The sequence below is a fragment of the Melospiza georgiana genome, chromosome 27, assembly GCF_028018845.1.
Source record: "Melospiza georgiana isolate bMelGeo1 chromosome 27, bMelGeo1.pri, whole genome shotgun sequence".
NCBI lineage: Eukaryota > Metazoa > Chordata > Aves > Passeriformes > Passerellidae > Melospiza > Melospiza georgiana.
Window position 1 is genome coordinate 4,439,767 of NC_080456.1, and position 22,093 is coordinate 4,461,859.

General features: G+C 50.7%; 1 protein-coding gene across 1 annotated transcript in view; it reads right to left on the reverse strand.

Annotated features, from left to right (window-relative positions):
- GRIK4 (glutamate ionotropic receptor kainate type subunit 4) overlaps positions 1-21,721 on the reverse strand; it is a 205,154-nt gene extending 183,433 nt beyond the window's left edge. Inside the window, exon 1 of the mRNA XM_058041136.1 lies at positions 21,287-21,721. The gene's annotated coding sequence lies outside the window, so the exon portion shown is untranslated. The remainder of the gene's footprint in view (positions 1-21,286) is intronic.
- Positions 21,722-22,093: the final 372 nt, after the last annotated feature.

Here is a 22,093-nt window from a genome sequence, read left to right on the forward strand (position 1 = left end):
ATCTTGAACCAAACACTGCCAGGATCATCAGAAGGTCCCTCCAAACCAAACCATTCCATAATTCTGTGTGAGAGCAGCTTGCCTTGCCCTCTGCCCTGTGTTTTATCTGCCTTTGGCACCCGGTGGAGGGGCCAAGCCCAGCAGGTTGGAGTGACCAGCACTCCTGCACACAAAGGGAACAACATCCTGCCCAATTAAACCAGCAAAGGAAGCACTCAAAAGGCTCATGGGTTACACAGCAAGGACCTGACATTTGCAAGGTGAGAAAATGCAAGGGAAAAACCACACATCTTGAACCAAAAGCTGCCAGGCTGCAGCAAAAGGAGCGTTTGAATCACCCATTGCAGACAAGGTGAAATAAATCTGGCAGTCCCAGAATACAGGTAACAATCTAAAAACCACTTAGATTGGATTTGCTGCTGCAACAACCTAATTTTTATTTCAGTCCTCTCGCACTCTTGGTGAGTAAATTCCCCTTTATATGCACAGAGAGGGGATGTTCTGCATGGACAAAATGAATATATATACACAAGCAGCTACACAGAAACCCTGGCCTTTCTGCTCCCCCATCTCTTGGCTGTCCTCACTGCCACCACCAGACACCTGCATCATCTGCAGCCATGAAGATTATTAATTTTTTAAAGTCTCATTTATTTTAGCTGCTTCCCTGAAAGCCAGCCCCAACCTGGAGCCCTTCTGCTGACACAAGGCCTTTAAAAAAATAAAAAAATAAAAAAAGACCTTATTGTTGCTGTCGACGTTTACAAATTCTGCTGGATCCATCTGTCCAGTTAATTACTTTGTGCAGTAGCCTGTTAGCTCCTTAAAAAAAAAATGAAAAAGCACCCAATTATCATTCTGGGCAGCTCGCTGGATCCCAGAGAGGCAGCAGCAGCACATCCCCGGTGCCACGGATGCTTTTGTTCCCCTTGTGAGCTGACAAACAAGCAGAGAGGGAGGGGAGCCCTGCAAGGATTGCTGCTCCTGCTGGGATGAGGGCAGAATTCCCAGCTCCTGGTGACGTGGGGCTCTGTCACCGTGACACTGCTGCTGGCTCTCCCTGTGCCACCCCTTCCAGCAGCTCCCCTCTACCCTTCCCAAATCTCCCTCTCTTCCCCACATCCCAAATCTCCCTCTTTCCCCACATCCCTGCTCGTCCCTGTCCCCTCCCAAATCTTCCTTTCTTCCCCACATCCCTTTCCCCATTCCAAATCTCCCTCTCTTCCCCACATCCCTGCCCATCCCAAATCTCCCTCTTTCCCCACATCCCTTTCCCCATTCCAAATCTCCCTCTCTTCCCCACATCCCTGTCCCCATCCCAAATCTCCCTCTTTCCCCACATCCCTTTCCCCATTCCAAATCTCCCTCTCTTCCCCACATCCCAAATCTCCCTCTCTTCCCCACATCCCAAATCTCCCTCTCTTCCCCACATCCCAAATCTTCCTCTCTTCCCCACATCCCTGTCCCCATCCCAAATCTCCCTCCGTTCCCCACATCCCTGCCCAACGCCAGGGACAAGGTGGCCCTGATGGGGACACAGCTCTGGGGGACAGTTCCTCCCACACACCCTGTGGAAATCACAGATCCTCTGAACAGAGACAGAGCTCTCCCGGGAAGATCTCTGAGAAAGCTCAGAGAAAGAATTAAAACAATTGTTATCTCAATCTCTGTTTGTCAAAGACATTTACAAGAATGAATTGTTCCTTCTTGACTAAGAGGTGAGAGAAGATCCCTAAAGGCCATCAAGTCTTAGATCCACCTTTGTTTCCATAAGAAACATTCATTTCTAATAAAAAAGTGCCTTTTCATGCCTTCTGATATGGAGTCTGTATCACCTTTTTCTGTCCCTGATACCCCTTTGCTGATAGACCCCAACTCCCCAGTGTCCCTCTGGGCACTGGGTCCTTCAGCAGGGGGGTTTGGCTCGGGCTGGCCCTCAATGAGAGCATTTTTGTGCTGGAACAAGGGGCTGAATTCAGCTGCTTGGTGCTGCCTGCCTGCAGTTTGTTGCCAGAGTAACCGAGGCACTGGAGCTGCCAGGGCCGTGCTTCAGGGGAGGGCAGGGGCTGCTCCTGGCACCCGCTGCCATCACCCTGGGGACACAGGCAGAGGGTCCCCACGTCCTTCACGGGGCCAGCTCAGCCTGCACAGCTCTCACATTAGCAAAAGGAGAGGTAAAATCGCTCCTGGCATCTTCACAAACAACTGTGAAATTGGGATTCCAATTCCCACTTGGCCACCTTGCTCCAATCTCTTTTAGCTCTTCACTTTGGACCCATCTCTGAGCCTGTGCCTCACTGCAGTCACTACCCAGCCTGCCCCCCAGGTTTTTCCAAATCTTTTCCCACCTTTGAGGGCCTGGATGTGCAGCACAAGAGCAGAGCAAGGTTTGCCAGGTGCCTGTGTCACCCTGTGGTTGGGGTGACACAGCCCCAGCCCTGTGTCCTGCCCACAGCAGCCAAACCTGTGTCACCCTCTGGTTGAGGTGACACAGCCCCAGCCGTGTCCCCTGCCCGCAGCAGCCAAACCCGTGTCACCCTCTGGTTGGGGTGACACAGCCCCAGCCACATCTCCTGCCAAGCCTGGCCTGGGGCAGCCAGCAGAGGCTGAACAGAAGTGGTTTTCTTCCAGAGAGAGAGAGAGAATAATTTGTGCTTTGTGCACCCAGAGTGCTAACGCAGCCCTGTCAGACAGAGAATGCAGTCTCTGCACATCAAATCAAACACCCCCTGATTTTCCTGTTTCAGGGCTGAGCTTTGCCCAGCACAGCTGAGCTCTGAGTTCTGCAGACCACCAGGACTCCCCTGCCTGTCCCTTTCCCCACGCTGATGGATTTATAAATTGGGGTTTTTATCTGTAACCTACTCAGCTCGCTGCCCAGTCCATTCTGGAGCTGTTTTTACAGATGAAAACAGACAGGGAAAGGACACACAAACACAGGGCTCCCCCCTGACTTCTCAGCACTCCCCTATCACACACCACAGAGGCCAGGGAAAAACACAGAGCTGCAGACACACAGCGTGGGGAGAGCTGAATTTACCCTGCACATGCACAGGAAGCCACAGCCCTGCCACACACGGGGTTTGGAGGCTTCTCTGCATATGAAGGAGCTCTGTCTGTCTGCTGATTCCCTCTCCCAGCCTCTGTGAAGTCAGGAGGAGACCCAGCCAACCCTGCCACGCACAGCGACTCGCTCCCTCGCCGCCTGCTTTGCAATTTTAATTTCTCACCTTCCTAAACAGAAAAAAGATTTTGCATACCCTAGTCAGAAATATTTAATTCTCCAAAATTTTTCTCCTTTTTCTTTTTTTTTGCCTTCCAGAGCCCTGAAAGCCTTGAGATAATGACGTTTGCACATACCACCCATCTCAATTTACATAAATCAGCTGGGGAAGGATGGACTGCACATCACAGGGAGCACAACCACACTCAAAAATCCTTCCCAGTGAGGGTGGGGAGGCCCTGGATGGATTTCCCAGAGCAGCTGTGGCTGCCCCATCCCTGGCAGTGCCCAAGGCCAGGCTGGATGCGGTTTGGAGCACCCTGGGGTAGTGGAAGGTGTCCCTGCCCATGGCACAGGATGAGCTTTGAGGTCCTTCCAACCCATTGTTATTCTATAATTAGCACAATCTCTAATCAACCATGGACTGAAAAAGGCCAAAAAATTCATCTCCATCCCTAACAAGGAGGCCTCTGCTTGTTGCTGGAAGCCTGGCCTGTGCTCAAGAGGTTCAGATGATTTCCCTGAGGTCAGATGCCAGAGTTATTAATTGATAAAACCTAAATCTGTGCATTATTGCCAATACTGGCTCAGTGGCCACAAGGCCAAAGCAAAGCACCAAGAGAGAGGCAGAAAACCCCAAATTTCCTGTGCCCAGGGCTGTGCCAGCCTCAGGAGCAGCAGAGGCCACGTTTGGGGCTCTGTGTGTGGGAACAGAGGCCGAGTTTGGGGTTCTGTGTGTGGGGACAGAGGCCGAGTTTGGGGCTCTGTGTGTGGGGACAGAGGCCGAGTTTGGGGCTCTGTGTGCGGGGACAGAGGCCGAGTTTGGGGCTCTCTCTGTGCAGGGACAGAGGCCAAGTTTGGGGCTCTCTCTGTGGGGACAGGCCGAGTTTGGGGCTCTGTGTGCGGGGACAGAGGCCGAGTTTGGGGCTCTCTCTGTGCAGGGACAGAGGCCGAGTTTGGGGCTCTCTCTGTGGGGACAGGCCGAGTTTGGGGCTCCCTGTCTGGGGACAGAGGCTGGCACAGGGCAGTGCAGGCTGTGACACTGATGGAGGAGCCCTGGGAAGCAGGCAGTAAATGAAGAGCTCTGTTAGTCCTCCCGTCCATCCAACAAGCTCAATCCTTCCAAGCCATTTGTCTAATCTGTTCTTTAAAATCTCCAGTGACAGATCCTCTGCAAACTCCCTTAGCAATCTATTTTAGCTCTTCACTATTTTTACTGTTCAACAATGTTTCCCCATGTCCAGCCTCAATTTTTCTTGCTGCAATTTCTGCTGTTGAGAAGAGTTCATTCTCTCTCTTTCTTTGGAGATTGTTTCTCTTTGATTCCTGGGGGCTTGTGTTCAGGTTTGCAGGCATTAATAAATCAAACATTACAGCACAGAACTGATGGCCCAGCTTATCTGAGCTGCCCTCTGCAAGCCCAGCTCTGGAATTTGCTGTTGCTGAATTGCCAGCCAGACCTTTGCTTATGGCCCTGCACAAACAGGAGCTCTGCGGGTCAGAATCCCAAACCAGCAACCGAAATTAAACGGGAACAAATAAAACAAATTAAACAAATTTCCACAGCCCTGATTTTCCTTTACACAGAGCACCCAGATACAGGCACCCAAAGCAGCAGTTTCTGTTTCAGACACATTCATTGCCTTCAGCTCAAAGGTGATTTTTGTGCCCAAAGTGCAGGTGAGAGCTCTCACCTTGGAAATTTTGCCTTGTGACCCTGGGAAGGAAGAGGAGAGGGAAGCAGTGCCCTGTCACAACCCTGATGGGAACTACAAACCACCAAGGCCCCATAAATGAGTTGTTCAAGAGGAGGAAAAAATGGGAACATGCTGGGAAGCCAATGGAAAGAGCGCAAAGCTCTCCCAGTAACCACAACCAGTGAGGGGCACAAACTGCAGAGTGACATCTCTGCCCCAGCCCCTCCTCACACACAGATTTCCCTCTCCAGCCACCCCAGAACATGCAGCAGGTGCTGAAAGGAGTTGCCTGCCCCCCATCCAGGGGGAAATGGAGCTTTGCTGAGGGCCCTTGCCCTGATCCCCCAGCCTGTCCAGGTCACTGTGTGCTCCAACACTGGGCATGGCTGTGCTCCAGCCTTTGCTGGCCCCAGACACCAACTGCAGGGCCAGCTGTGTGTCCTGCCATGTTTGGGGTGTCCCTGGAGCCCATCCCAGCACCCCCACATCCCCAGGGGCACAGGGACAGCCCAGCTGGCACCACACAGCTCATGCCATGGCTGGAGCCAGCACAGCTCATGCAGAGCCCAAAAAACTCACCAGGATCAGCCCAGAGCAAGAACAAACCTCCAGCACACCCACCAAACCCCCAGCACACCCAGCCAAGCCTGGATCGTCTCTGGGCGCTGCCCTCAGCACTTCTCTTACAGCATTCTCCAATTTTGACCATTGCTCAGCATTCCAGCCTGTCCTGGGCACAGGGACACCCTCAGTGCTCCTAAACCAGCCAGCCCTGCCTGTATATCCCACATTGAGCACCATCAGGAGCTCATCACCCTCCCAGAGGGTGGGAAAAAAAGCAATACAGTGAATTTTCCTCCCTGCTCTCTGTGCCAGAGGCGCTGCAGGGAGCTGGGATCAGGGACTGCCTCCAGCACAACCTCCCTGTCCTTTCTCATCCCTCCAGACCTCTCCATCACGCTGTGACACCCCTGGTGTGCTCCTTTATCTCTCTTTACTTTTTCCCGTCCTTGCAGGCGCAGTTCCCAGGAAGGATGGGCCAGCAGCTCCCAGCTCATCACCTGAGACATTAACAACAGCATTAACAAATTATTTGGAAGCGCTGCTCCCCTGATGGATTCCGTGCTGAGCCTCTGCAGGCTGTACCCATTTGTTGCCTGCCTTTTGCTCCCAGTTCCCATAAAGAACTTTTCCCTGTCATCATTAAGGGCTGGTGCCTTTTTGTATTCACTGACTAACTGCTCCCAGCGGCTCCACATTAAAAAAAAATAAAAAATCTGTGTAACTTGATTCCAGTTGCAAATTAACAATACCCCAAACACAGAACAATTCTCCTGGACAGGAGTAGAAACATGACAGGAAAACACAGAAACCTCAGCACAACTCATTCTGCTAGACCAGAACCACACCAATCACATCTCCCTGCTGTTTAAATTAAGGAGCTTTATCCACACCTAAGAAGAAAAAAAAAAAGGAAGCAAGAAGGCAGCACATGCACAGCAGCTGGTTTGATAATTCTCAGCCATTTCCCTGATAATTAGAGGCTTTAGATGCTCTAACAAGGGGAGCACCGGTTCCACCCACGGGGCAAAGTTCAGAAGGAGAAGCTGGAGGAGAGTGAACAAGAAAAAAAAAATGTGCAGTGAATTAAAATTCAGCAGCTCGTCATCTCCGTGGGAACACCCAAGTACACAAGACAACAGCTTCTTTTAATTAAAAAAAGATTCATCTCAATCTGTTTTACACAGTGGGTTTTTTTTTTCTTCTTCTTTTTAGGAAGGGCATTTGAAATTTTTGAGAGAAAAAATTCACAGCTGCTCATCCAAAGCTACCTGTGTCCACAGCTCCAATTATTCAGAGTTTAGAAGGGTAAAACGGGGTCACAGGAACCCAAATTCTCACCCATCCTTTCTGAATATACAGATCCAGTGCTCCTGGAGGAGGGAGTGGAAGGAAAGGGAAGTCAAACATCCACCTGCTCTTCCCAACCCAAAGGGTGTCCCAGTGAGCCCAGCCTGGCCACCACCCTAAACCTGAATTTCATTATTTTTTAAGCTGAATTTAGCTCAGTAAGCTGCCCAGCTGTGCTTCAGAAGCCAGGGAGAATTATTTATTTAAAATATTCTTAGTTTCTCTCCTGGGTTTTTTTGTTTTGTTTTGGTTTTTTTTGTTGTTTTTTTTTTTTTTTTTTTTTTTTTTTGGTTGCTCACTCCAGGAGCATTCCCATTGCCTGATTTCTGAAACCCTCAGTGCCAGGGAAGGATCAGCCCAGGCAGAGTTGGGGGCACAGGGATGAGCTCAAGCAGATGGCACGACAGACCCTGGGTCAGCTGCTGAGCTCCTCGGTGTGGAACACAAAGCTCTGTGCATGAGAGAGAGAAAAAAGCCAAGGCAGAAACAACTCCAGGGAGCCCAGCACAGGTGTGGGCCCTGCCTATGACCTTGGGAAATCACCCAGGGCGGAACTGAGCACAGAAATTGTCCCAGACGGGGACAATGACAGGGACACCAGCCCAGACCCTGACACGTTCAAGGCTTCAGAGTTTCCCTTGGGCAAAAGTCCTTCCCTTCCCGATGAAGGATTCATTTCCTCCCCACACTGGAGCTGTTTATTGAGGCACAAAGAGCCCAGAAATGGGGATAAAAGGAGCTGAAGCCTTCCTGGAAAGCAGCACATTCCTGGTGGTCCCACAGAACACAGCCAAGGATTCCCAGGAGACAACAGGGGGATGCACTAATTAGAAAGATCATTAAATAACAAAAGAATTGGGTTTGAAGGGATTTAAGGATCATCCCATGGGCTGCCCCAAGCACGTCCAGCCTGCCCTTGAAACCCCTCCAAACTACAGATACCACCCCAGCTTTAAACTCTAAATCATTCCTTTAACTCCTGAAGCTCCCAAATCCCTCCCTCCTGGGCTGGGGGAAAAAAGGAGGCTCAGCTTCCCACTAAGAGCACCAACCCTGCAGTATCCAACTGTGGGAAAGGAAAAATCAAACACTAAAAATCCCTTTTTAGGTGTCCACCCCACAAGAAGCTGCAGCAAAACTCTTCATTAGTCATGGCAAACTTGAAAGGAGTAAAAGGAACTAATGAGTAATGCAACACCATAAAAAGATAACAGCATCAGTGAGAGGAGAATCAAACCCCAGCACGAAACCTCCACGAAAACAAAGCTACAGAACCAGGGAGGGCTCGAGCCAAGGTGATCCAGCCCAGAAATTCCATCTGCATAAATGCATTTTGGGGCTCTGCAGCCATCCAGAGCAGCTTGGAAATGGTGGGATCCCAGCCCTGGCATATGCACTAAAGCATCATCTCCCTCGTCTTGGCAATCCCTGCCAGGAATTGCCTCTCCAGGAAGGAGCAGGTGAGGGCTAGTGGCTCCATCAAGCATATGTGACAGCTCTAAAAGCTGCATTTATGCAAGCAAATGGAGCAGAGCAGCTGCACTGCATTAACACCACTGCCTGCAAATGGGACTCGGGTATTTTTGTGACTGGAAATCTGCTCAAGGAGAAAAGTGCTCTGAGTTCTGCCTTCAGAGCAGCATTTCCAGCTCCTGGAGCATCATCCCATGCTCATCTGCCACATCCCAGCAGCACAGGCTTATCCATGCTTTACAGGATGAGTGTCCCTCTGTGGCATTCACATTTTCTGAAAAATCCCTTTGCCCAGGATTTTTCTCCTGGGAAGCTGAGAAGCCTCAAAGAAAAAGGAAAACAATAATTATCTGATTTGCTTCTCTGTGTTTTGCTCATGTGGAATGTGTTTGGAGATTGTTTCATTGGATTCTTGTGAATTGTTTTCACTCTTTGACCAATCAGAGCCAAGCTGTGTCAGGACTCTGGAAAGAGTCACAAGTTTTCATTATTAGCTTTTTTAGCCTTCTGTAAGTATCCTTTCTGTATTCTTTAATATAACAAAGTATCATAAAATAATAAATGAGCTTTCTGAGAACATGGAGTCAGATTCATCATTCCTTCCTCCCTGCCACAGGGATCTCTACAAATACAACATCCCTCACCAAAAAAACCCAGCCCAGAGAGAACAACTCCAACCACAGGAATCCCCAGCAGGATGGGCCCTACAGACAACTAAAACCACACAAACTTCACTCATGACCTCAGCTAAGGGCTATAAAGAAGGATTTATTCAGTCTTTGCTCATCCAACTCAGGATTTCTGACCTGTTGCTCAAAGTCCCCCACCTTCCCAGGCTGATAGAAAATGATTTTCTGGTTCTTGTGGCCCTCAAGACGAGGTTAAAGCTACACGTTGCCAAACACTGAATAGACAAAACAATTCTTAACTTTCATTTCTTACCACCACACATTTCTTAAGCCACTTTCCTATTCCTGGAGGCTACCTGTGGGTAGAAACTTGGGCAATCCTTTCAACTCTGCAGGATTCTCCTCTTGACATGATGAAATTCCCAGAAACCAGAGAGCCATGGAGTAAATTCTTATATGATATGATAATTGACTTGGTCTCTGAAGGATAAGCATGTCAAGATCCTAAAAATCATTTTTTTCCTTACCAACGCAATAAAGATGTGATTGAAAGTGTCGTGTTCTGGGTCTATGAGCAATATTCTCATAACTCATCATCTAAAACAAATTGTTCTTTCATTTGTACAAGTTAGAGGAGATTCCCAGTCAGACAAGCTGAAGGCAGGAGTTTAAACAGATTCTGCATGGCAGAAGGAATATTAATTTCCCTCCCCCCTGTTATGAATGTTAAATCAGTTTCTCACCTAGGGTTAATTAATCTTTCCAAAGGTGCTCCAGCCCACCAAACACACACCAGGAAGATCCTTCCCACCAGGAAAGCCCCAGCACAAATCTCAGAGCTCTGCTGCACGACCCGGCAGGAAGGGAAGGAATAATTGGATGCGCAGAACTGCGCAGCCAGCCTCATCCTTTGGAGAGAAAACAGAAAAAATTATCCCAGATCACGGGGTGGGCGTGGGAGAGGAGATCCTTTGGTGCTGGGGATCACTGGGGTCAGCTGCCAGCTCCTGGCTGGGAGGACACAAGGAGGTGTGGATGCCATGGTGTGTGCAGCTCACTTTGGTGAGTCCTGGCTGGGCTGGAGCAGGGCTGGGAGGACACAAGGAGGTGTGGATGCCATGGTGTGTGCAGCCAGCTGGGTTGGAGCAGGTCTGGGAGGACCTAAGGACATGTGGGTGCCATGGTGCGTGCAGCTCACCTTGGTGAGTCCTGCCAGCATCTGTCTGGGTTAAAATAGGACTGGGAGGACCCCAGGGCATGTGGATGCCGTGGTGTGTCCAGTACTGTGCTCCTGCTCACCTTGGTGTGTCCTGCACAGGAACCTCCCACACCTGAGCACTCGCAGCCCCTGCAGGGAGCTGGAGCGGCTTCCCCAGAGCACAAAAAGGCTCTGAAAGGTCGCCAGTGGAAGGATTACACAAGCCCTGCCACCAGCACGACTCGGCGCGATTACCTGATTGCGGAACCATTTACATAACAGACACCATTAGCACAGAGAGCTTTTGGCTTCTCCTTCCCCACCTCTACTGCCATAAAACACCATTCACTCCCATAATTGAACCTGCAGCAACAAAGGACCTCTAATGAACAGAGCAATTGCTGGGGGAGCTCAGACCCTAAATCCAGGCAGACAACAGCTCCTGGACCGAGTTCAAACACATCCCCTGCTTAAATTCTTGTCTAGGGCCACTTGAAAACCCTGAAGTATTAAAGCATTAAAGGCACTTGGGAGAGAACAAGGCTGGTGTGCGGGCTGAGCAGGCTCCAAAGAGGAGGAGATGACGCTAATTATCCAGCTGGTAAAATGGAATCACTGGGGGGAAGAAATGAACAGCCAAGCCAGCTCCTGGTGCAGGAGCAGCTCTGCTTCAGCAGGGATAGGGCACCCGCCCGGGAGGAGCAGAATTACATCAGGGTGGTGACAGGCAATCAATGAACACTCAATTAACACTTACAATATTACTAACTTAAGCAAAACATGTTTTTGCAAATGGTAATCTCTCCCTTGTACTGATACAGCCCTAATTTAATTTTCTTCAGCGCGCCAGCATCAAGCATGGAAGAGAAAAAGAATGAGGAGCCACCCTCTGAATGGGAACATCCTTCAGTTCTGCAAAGAGAGGAGTCAGAGCGGGGATGGAGACGGGGCAGGGCTGGGATTCCCACCTGGAATCACTTTCCATGTGGAAAAGGGGAAGCAGCACTGGATAAACCTCCCCATCCCCAATCCCTGCTTGAAGCTGGCTTGGATTCCAGCTTCATTTTCTCTCTGCAGCTTTAAGGTTGGTGAGGTAAGAGGTGACAGTAACCTTCCCGAGCCCCGTGCCCTAATTAACATGCCAGCCACCCACTGAACGTAATGATGCCTCTTAATCTCTCTGCCTGGGTCTGCTGAGCTCCTCGGGGAGGCGGCACAGGGGATTTGTGGCTGCAGCATCCTCTGGGTCTGTGCAGGAGGTTGGTCAGCCTCATGGGACAGCAGGAGGAAAGCAGAACGCTTCATGCACCCTGAACACATCCAAACAGGCTTGTTCCAACCCTAAAAGCATTGAGAAAAGGTTTGGGTTTTTTTTAACTGGATAAGACCTACACATGGCTCAGCTGTCAGCAGCCCAATCCCTTCTACACCACAGCCCTGCTGGATTTTATATCCCTGCTCTCCCCCACACCAGAAAAAAAAACCACCTAAAAATTCATAACACAACTGAAAGATTTGAAGGGCAATAATGACCATTTTGAAAATCTTGTTTGAGTTGTGATTGACTCATGCTGAGCTTTTCCCACTCCAAACCTGCAGTTGACCTAAAAGAACGCTGGCAAGATGTATCATTTCAATTTAAAGAACAGCAAATGTACCAAGTCCTGGGTAATTTGCTCCTGTGCTTAAATATAAAGCAGTACAAAAATAAAACATGGCTTTTTCTTGTCTGGGTTTATCCAGCTTGAGCACCCAGCCACAGAACCATGGCCTGCCTCCCAACCTTTGCCTAGCAGAACTCTCTTCCCCTGCTTAAGTACTGCTGGACAATAATCAAATCACTCCTTTTTGCGAGGAGGAGAAGATTGGGCTTCAGTCTCTCTCTCTCTCCATCCTGTTTTACAGCCCTCACATCATCCCCGTGGCTCTCCCCTTATCTCCCTCCAGTTTGCCAACATCATTTTTAAGGTATAGATACCAAGGCTGCACACAATGCTCTTCCTGCTTGTATTCATTATTTCTCTGCTTAGACAGCCTGAGATAGCATTAGCACTCCTGAGGATTCACAGCACAGCACAAGACCAGCCAGTTATTGATAAGATAATGAAATTAAGCTCCTGCTTCTCACCTTGATGCGGCAGCTCCCGGGGGTTCCTCTCTCCACGTGTGGGTTTTACTCCCCTCTCTCGTTAGCGTGGATTAGTAAATTATCACAGGGGCTACCTGAGCACTCAGCCTTGCCCTCTGTAACGCAGGGAACTGCCTAAACCCCACACCCATCCGTGTGGGAACACGGAAACCTCAGCTCAGAGGTGCTGCACACACCCCAAAATCCGATGGTTGGTATCAAAATCCAGGCTGGAGGAGGGGAGTCACTGCCAGGCACAGCCATAACCCCTGTGCCTGTGGGCTGCTGCATCCTGGGGGGCAAACAAGATCCAGCATCCCAATCCAGCATTGCCAGGACATCCTAGCATTGCCCAGACATCCCTGCTCCTGCCAGGACCATGGAGTTCCCAGCAGGGCATCTCCCACACACAGCCCAGCTCATGCCAGACCTTCCTCCCCAAGCCATGCTGTAACACAAAACAGCATCCTGCTGCATCCTGAGAGCCAAACAAGCTCCAGCACCCAATCCCAGCATTGCCAGGACATCCCAGCACTTCTAGGACATCCCTGCTCCTGCCAGGACCAACCCCACCACACCAGGACCACGGTGTTCCCACCAGAGCATCCCCCACACACAGCACAGCTCATGCCAGACCCTCCTTCCCAAGCCATGCTGTAACCCAAAACAGCATCCTTCTGCATTCTGAGAGCCAAACAAACTTCAGCACCCCAATCCCAGCCTTGCCAAGACATCCCAGCACTGCCAGGACCAACCCCACCACACCAGGACAAACCCCACCACAACAGGGCCATGCATTCTCACCAGGGCATCCCCCACACACAGCACAGCTCACGCCAGACCCTCTTCCCAAGCCATGCTGTAACCCAAAACAGCATTCTGCTGCATCCTGAGAGCCAAACAAGCTCCAGCACCCCAATCCCAGCCCTGCCAGGACATCCCTGCTCCTGCCAGGACCAATCCCACCACACCAGGACCACGGTGTTCCCACCAGAGCATCCCCCATGACACAGCACAGCTCATGCCAGACCCTCTTCCCAAGCCATGCTGTAACACAACACAGCATCCTTCTGCATCCTGGGAGCCAAACAAGCTCCAGCACCCCAATCCCAGCATTGCCAGGACCAACCCCACCACACCAGGACAAACTCCACCACAACAGGGCCATGCATTCTCACCAGGGCATCCCCCATGACACAGCACAGCTCATGCCAGACCTTCCTCCCCAAGCCATGCTGTAACCCAAAACAGCATCCTTCTGCATTCTGAGAGCTAAACAAGCTTCAGCACCCCATCCCAGCATTGCCAGGACATCCCAGCACTTCTAGGACATCCCTGCTCCTGCCAGGACCAACCCCACCACACCAGGACCACGGTGCTCCCACTAGAGCATCCCCCACACACAGCACAGCTCATGCCAGACCCTCTTCCCAAGCCATGCTGTAACACAACACAGCATCCTTCTGCATCCTGGGAGCCAAACAAGCTCCAGCACCCCAATCCCAGCCTTGCCAGGACATCCCAGCACTGCCAGGACAAACCCCACCACACCAGGACCACGGTGTTCCCACCAGAGCATCCCCCACACACAGCCCAGCTCATGCCAGACCCTCTTCCCAAGCCATGCTGTAACCCAAAACAGCATCCTTCTGCATCCTGGGAGCCAAACAAGCTCCAGCATCCCAATCCCAGCATTGCCAGGACATCCCAGCACTGCCAGGCCCAACCCTACCACACCAGAACATCTCCCACACACAGCACAGCTCACTCCAGACCCTCTTCCCAAGCCATCCTCCCTCTTCCCTGACCCCAATGGCATTTTGGGAGCTGGTCCCACTCCCCCAGCCCCAAGGTGCCTTTTGTTGCCAGCTGGAAACTGCAAAAACTCATGCAGGATCCCCACCCAGGGGTTTGCTCTCCCTCTTCCCTGCCCCCAGCCCCAGCAGTTGGGAGTTCATATGGCTGGATTTTCTCACCCACAGTCAGGGGAAGGGAAAAAAAAAATTGTCATAGAAAATGTGCGAGCACTGACATCTTAAGACAAAAAAAGATGCAGATTTCTCAACTGTTCACAGCACATTATGGAAATACATTCTCAGGGACTATTAAATATGGGATTATTGACTAGATGAGCAGCAGCTCAATGGACTGGCTTGCAAATATGTCTTTAGACAATTCTTAAAATGCAGATTAATTATCTAACAGACAAGAACAGTTTTTTTTCCTACAGACTTTCTAATGATCTGTTGCATAAACAAGCATCCTGACAGTTTTGTTTGCACTTGTGGTGGCTGCGATGTTCTTCAAGAGCTAAATGGTGACTGAGACTTAAATCTTATTTAACACCCAGCAGGAACACAACAAAAGGCACGTCAGCCCAAATCACTGAGAGCCACATCTCCTGAGAGACCCTTGGGAGGGAGGTCCAGCTGCCAAGGGACCCCGGTTCCCAAACACCAAACCCCTGATATTCCACAGAGCATTTCATTCTGTCCATATTTATGCCATTAAAGCATCAGTGTCCATCATTTAAGCCCCCCAAATCCTCTGGAAATGAGCAAGGAGTGTTGGACTAAAGAGATATTTTCAGTGTTACGAAGAGTCAGGAAAATATCCCTGCTGGAATCCCATTTGAAAGAAAATCCCTGCTGGAATTCCATTTGGAAGAACAAGGTTGAAGTTGGGGCAACCACTGCACTGAGCTCTGCCCTCACCTGCAGATTCCTTCCAACCTGTTAAGCCAGAATTTAAAATTCCTATTTTAAATTCTGAGAGAGCCACATCTCTTGAGAGACCCCAGCTGCCAAGAGACCCCAATTCCCAAACACCCAACTCCTGATACTCCACCGAGCATTCAATTCTTTCCATGTTTGTGTCATTAAAACAGCAGCATCAGTGTCCATCATTTAACTCCCAACCCCTTTGGAAATGAGCAAGGAATATTGGACTAAAGAGATATTTTCAGTGTTAGGAAAATTCAGGAAAATATCCCTGCTGAAATTCCATTTGAAAGAACAAGGTTGAAGTTGGGGGAACCATTGCACTGAGGTCTGCCCTCACCTGCAGATTCCTTCCAACCTGTTAAGCCAGAATTTAAAATCCCTATCTTGATTTTGAGTTTGTCATGGGTGCAATACAGAGCCCAGTGGTCATTTCCTCCCTGAAGGTAATTAACTTGTTATTTGTCAGCTGTGCCTCCCTTTGTGATGGGTCCCAACGCTGCTGGGTGTCAAACCCACTGCAAAGCAAGTGTGAAACATTATTATTCCAGCTTCACACCCACTTTCCCTCGGTGTGAACAATAATGCAACGTGTGAGACAGTGATGAATGGGGCCTGGAGAGGAGCAGATGCTCGGGGAGCACCAGCACAGGCTCTGCCCCAAACGATTCTGGGGCTAAAAGTGAGATGTGATGGCCAGAGCTGCACACACAGCCCTGGACAGCACTCAGGAGGTGGAGCAGGGAACGGGAAATAAGCAGAGAGCAAGCAAGAAAGCAGCAAAGGCAAACAACCAGTGTGGGCAGATGTCACTGTCATATTTTCCGAAAAACCCTTTCACCAGGATTTCTTCTCCTGAGAAGCCTCAGAAAAGAATGAAAACAATAATTATCTGATTTGCTTCTCCTGTGTTTGCTGCTTTGGGATGCGATTTGGACAGTTTTTAACCAACTGGTCAATGTTTGATTGGTTTCAGGTGAATTGTTTTAACTTAATGACCAATCACCATCAGCTGTGTCAGACTCTGAGGAGTCACAAGTTTTTCATTATCATTCTTGTTAAACCTTCTGTATTTATCCTTTCTCTATTCTGTAGTATAGTTTTAGTATATCATGAATACTATATAACATATAATATAAACTACATATAATATAAACTACATATAATATAAACTACATATAATATAAACTACATATAATATAAACTACATATAATATAAACTACATATAATATAAACTACATATAACTAAATATATAGTTATATAAATATAACTTTAGTTATAACTTTAGTTTGGTTATATAAATATAACTAAACTATATATAGTATAAACTATATATAGCATAATATATAGTATAATATAATAATAAATTAGCCTTCAAGAACATGGAGTCAGATCCATTCATCTCTCACCTCACCCTGCAAACACCACTGGTAGAAGCTCAGATTCTTTGTTTAACCTCATTTTTGGGGGTGAAAAAAGCAGTTTTGGCACATCTAAGAGTGTACAGAAGCACTGAGTTTGCAGCCCCTGGCTCGGCCACTTCACCCAAACCAAGCCAGGTTCAGAGCAATTCTCTCAGCCACAGCAGCAATTTGCTGCTTCATCACAGCTTAGAAAGGACAAGCTGCCCTGTGTGGGTCCCAGCAGCAGTGACGAGGAGCCCTGCAGTCCCTGTGCCTCTGAGCAGGGACACAGAGCCATCAAACAAACCCTCAGCATCAAAGCACCACAAAAAAAAAAACATCAAAAACCAGCGGCTCCTGTCACCTGAAACCCTGTGGTTTGAGCAGCAGGTTTGCATAGAGGTCGAGGCTGAACAAGGGGGTTTTTTTCAGGAATCCATTCTCTCCTGAGGGGGCACAGATGATGTCTGTGGTGAGGCTCAGCTCTGGGGAGAGGGGCAGAGGCAGGGGAAGCTGATTTTCTGCTGGAGCAGCCGAGGTGTGAGCACACAGTGAGATTCCTGACCTGAAACTGCTCCAGCAAGGAGCCAGGGATGCTCCAGGTGTCACACAGCTCAGGGAGAGCTGCTCCCCACGCCTCGTTCGACAAACACATCCTAACAGCCCCCAAAAAGGTGGAAAAAACCGCTTTTTAAAAATAGCAAAGTCTTCAAGGAGCCGAGCACACGCGCGAGTGGGTGGGAAATTAGTGCTTTATTGTGGCTCTCTGCTCACAGGGGCTGAGACCTCGGATGACTTGTTTGTGCCCTGCACGGGTTTCTGCAGACTCATTGTAAACCCTGGCAAAGAGGGGTTTGTAAGGTCACAGGAGAATTTCCATTAACTGGAGCCTGGCTGGGGATTGCCAGCATGATCTATGTCTCCCATTTATGCATATGCAGGGAGGCCAAGAGGAAGCTCCTTTGCTTTATTTCCACATCATTGTGCTGATGCTGAGCTCACCAAATAAACAAACTGAAAAAGCCAGTGGGGAAGCAGGGGGAGGAGGGGAAAAAAAATAAAAATAATAATACAAAATGCTGTGCCTGGCTGTCTCCCTCATGAAGCATGCAAATGAATTCTGCAGACTTTGAAGCCAGAGATGAAAATCCCCCAGTGCTGGATGAGGCAGGTGAGGCACTGGGTGGGTTTTTGGTTACAGAGATGCTCATGTGCAATGGGGATAAGGAATAAATGTTGGTTTGGGGGTGAGAGCTGCAATCCAGCAACAGCAGAACCCTCTGGGCCCTCCAATCCCCCTCCCAGCACTGAGACACCACGGACCTCTCAAAAACTGAATTTCAAACACGGAACATCCCCAAGGAACTGGGATGGAGGCACCACAGACTTGGGGGAAATCACCTGTGGAGAAGGACAGGTGATCTGAGCTCCTTCATCCCTAAACCATCATCTGCCCCCTTGGGAAATGCAGGGGACATCCCTGAGCCACCAACAACCCCCTGGGAAATGCAGGGCACATCCCTGAGCCACCAACAACCCCCTGGGAAATGCAGGGACGGCCCCAGCAGGAGCTCAGGGCTCAGCAGAGTTCCCCTGATGGATTCCACAGCAGCAAATCCAGCAGGATGCTGGCACAGCCCAGACACCCAGAGCAGCAAATCCCCGAGCTGGGGGGCTTTGGGAAGAGCAGATTTCACTGCAGAGCCCTCTCTGTGCCACACTGAGATGAGCAGAGCCCTGTTTGACCAGCACAGCATCTCCTGGGGCTGCCAACACAGCCCCAGGACCTGCTCAGCTGCACACAAACCACACCAACTCCTCACGTCCCTGCTGGAATCCCACAGAATCACCCAGGATTTGTTATCAGGGAAGGAATCACTCAGGTTTTCCCTTTTTTTTGCTCAAATCTGAGTTACACCGACTGCTGCTGCAGCGGCCAAACTGCCGCACGCTCCAACCCAGCAGCTTTCCCTCTGAATTCTTGCAAAAGCAGCCCCTTCCCCTTCATGTTCACTCTCCCTAACCCAGCTCTGATCCACTTCCACCTCCAAATCATTAAGGATAATAAATAAGCCCAGCCTCAGTGTGAGGAACCCTCACATAATCACATATCCATGCTCCCATCAGCACTCGGCCATTACACTTCTATTTTCTGCAGCTTAACTAAGAAAGCCAGCACTGAACTCTGCCCCTTATCCCACAGCTATTTATTGCCCACATTCTGCTATTTATTTCCTAAAAATAGTCTCTTTGGGGTGGATTTAATGAAATATCCAAATAAATTAGGCCCTTTGGAAGATGTTGAACTCTTATTTCCTCAGCCTTTAGGAAGGAAGGCGTCCCTGCTGGGCATGCAAACGGTGGTGATTTGACCCCCAGGGATAGACCAGCCAAGTTTTTGAGGGATAATTAGGCCCTCCCAGCAAGCACAGAAGAAAAAAAACGCAGTTACCTGATATCCCAGCTTTTCCTCAGGTTTGGTTTCTGTACAGGCACAAATTCCTGCAGCATCCATCAGCTCCCTCTGCCCTGGAAATGGCCAGGGAGGAGGAGGAGGAGAAGAAAAGGGGAGTCCTCCCCTTTATGTTCACACCTGCTGCTATTTTATACCTGATTTATTCCAGTTCTACTGATTTGGAACACCTTGGGCCCATTTCTCCCTCTCTGAGCAATCCAATCAGTATTAATTGCCCTCAGCTGGGCACTGCCAGCTCTGTCCTGCCCAGCAGCCACTCCCTGTGACCAGCATGGAAATAACCCTGGTTTATCCTCTGCAAGGTGTCCCTGTCCATGGAATGAGATGGGATTGAAGTTCCCTTCCAACCCAACCATTCTGGGCTTCCCCAGTCTGCTCCTCACTGCATTTTCCTCCTCCTTCATCACAACCAAGTCCCACATCCATCAGCAAACCAAATCTTCCAGAGGCACCAGGACAAAGAGAAAAATCCCACAATCTGCCCCTGAGGGCTCCATCCCACAAATGAAGTTATAACAGGAATCCTTAAAATTGCTCCTCACAGCTTTTACACCTCCTTTTATCTCCCCAAGCCCCCCATTTTTCCTGTCAGCATTAGTGGCCGCCCTGAGGTGACTCCAAAGTGGAGTTTGCACAGCCCAGGCACAGCTCCAGCAATCCCAAAATCTCCTTCCTGGACAAATTTTTCCTCATGGAGCTGCTGATACCCCAGTGATTGCTCCCTCCAAGCTGTTCTCATCCTGCTCAGCACAATTTCAGCGTTCCTCCTGTTCACACACAGCAAGAGGTGCCTTGTTTTAACAGATTCCTCACCTTTTACGTGCTGCCTTAGAAACCTCACGCCCCAGCACAAAAAGCATTTCTGAGGAGCCTTGCAGAACTTCTGTCTCACCTTCTTTCTGCCCAGAAGCATGAAAAGTAAATAAAATCTGACCCCAACAAGTGCTGCCCACAAAGATCTCCCCCCAAAGTCAGTGAAAATCAATATCCACACCTCAGGAACATCAGCAAGCCTTTAAAAAGGGCAAGACATCGACTGTCTGCACATGCTGAGTGCTGAGCAGAACCTGGATAAGGCTTAAATTGCCTTAAAAAAAAATGAAGTTTCTTGCAGGAGGGAAACTGTCTGACCCTGGGGATGTGTCAGCTCCTTCATCTCTCGTGTCAGCCCTTCCTCCTCCTCTCCCCGGCTCTTCCTCCTTCCCCTGCTGCCCCCAAAGCCTTTCCCTTGCACCCATCACTCAGTGAAAACCTCCAGCTTCTCCTCCAGCCAAGCCTTTCCCCTGGCCCTGTTCCACGTGGAAAACCAGCAGGAGGAGCAGGGATGTGACCCCACGTGGAACACAGAGCTCCCACACCACAGCCCGGAGATTTCCCAGCAGAATCTCCCCTGCAGCCAGCCAGGATTGAGCTGAGCACCCTCCCAGCTCCTGGCTGAGTTTGAAATTCACTCTCTGCTTTTCCTGCAAGCGCTGTGAGCACACACACAGATGAGATTTCCTGGCACGCTGAAGCTTCCAGGGCGCTGAGGAGCTCTCAGGAGCCCAGGTCCCCCAAATCCTGCTCCCCTCACCCCCAGATTGCTGAGTGCTCCTTGGCACCGAGGCACCCAGACCTCTGCCAGCCCTTGGCTGATTTTCCTTGCACAGCTTGCAAAGGAAACCTCCAGCAAGAAACTTGCAGCAGCATCTCTGTGCCTCTGGAAGCTGCAGGCAGCTGCTCCACTGAGGACCAATCTTTCCAAGGAGATGTTCGTGCCTTTATACCAAGATTTTGGGGATAAAACCTTTCATTTTGGGGTTCACCTTCTGTGCCTCTGGAAGCTGCAAGCAGCTGCTCCATTGAGAACCAGTCTTTTCAAGGAGATGTTCATGTCTTTATCCCGAGATTTTGGGGATAAAACACTGCATTTTGGGGTTCACCTTCCCCAGGCAGCCTGTGCCCACCACCCAGGAGCCAGATCACAAAGGGTCTGAAGGAAATTTTTTAAAATGAACATTTTCCTTCCCTGTGCTGCCACTCTCTGCTCAGCACAGCCTGCCAGCAGCTCCCTCTTCCCCCAAATTCCAGCTGTCTCATCCCAGGGCATTCATCCCTGCCAGGTGCAGGGGAAGGCACCACCTGCGAACCACAGAGAGCCACAGCACAACTTTCCCAACTTCTGTCCCTGCTCCTGGGGCCCAGCCCTGAAATGGAACCCGGGAGGGGCAGGTTCTGCCTCTCCCCACCGATTCCCGCACGCAGACGGTTCCCTTCAAGCCCCGAGCCTCAGACACATCAACAGCGAGGCAGGCTCGCATGGAGACACTTCAAACACGCCTCGGCGCGGTGGGAGCCTCACTGCGCATCGCTTCTGCCCCTCTGGGATGCGAGACTCGAGCAGAGCGCGGCAGGGAAGCCCCAGCACGGCCGCATCCCGCTCCTACCTGCGAGCACACCGGGCTGGGCGGGCGGCAGAGGCTCTGTCTCGCTCCTGGGGATGCTCCGATGCCGTAGATCCCCGACTCGCTGCCCAGGGAGGCGGGCACGGCTCTGCCTGCAGCGCTCACATCCCGCCGGGATGTGGCTGCCGGGGGAAAAGCTGAGACAAAAGGGGGGCTGGCTCCTCCTGGGGGGATCTGCCGAGGGGTGGGCGCTGCTGGAGCCCCGTCAGAGCGGCCGGGATGCGGCGGCAGAGCGAGCGGAGCTGTCCCTCAGCATCCCCGGGGAGGCGGGCACGGCGCTGGATGCTCGGGCAGGCTGACACCTCCCCACGAAGGACACGCGTGTGGCCACAAAGCCACCCCCACGAGGGTCCGGTTAGCTCCCCCAGGGCCACAACCCCGCGGTCTCAATGCTGGCCAGAGCAAGAATCCAGCCCGGCGGATGGCGAGAGCCGAGCGGCGCTTGCAGCATCCCGCAGCTACGCAGAGCCCGAGCCGCAGCCGAGCCGGAGTTTGGGCATCAATCAGCCGGAATAAAGTTGGGCCTAGGGAGAGGTTTCTGCGCGGAGTTTTCCCCGCACACCGCCCGGGCTCGGCGCTGCCGCTCCAGCGGAGGAGCCTGCGAGCATCAGCCCCGCACGGCTGCGCACACAGCGAGCACCTCCGCGATCCCAGCGCGAATCGTTCCCGGCTCAACTCCGCAGAAATCCTTCCAGAACAGCGACCCTGCCCTCCCCCATGCAGAGCCTGAGCGAATGCGAGTTAAAGAGCGTTCTCCTCGCCTCCTCCGAGCCCCGGGCAGCATCCCTC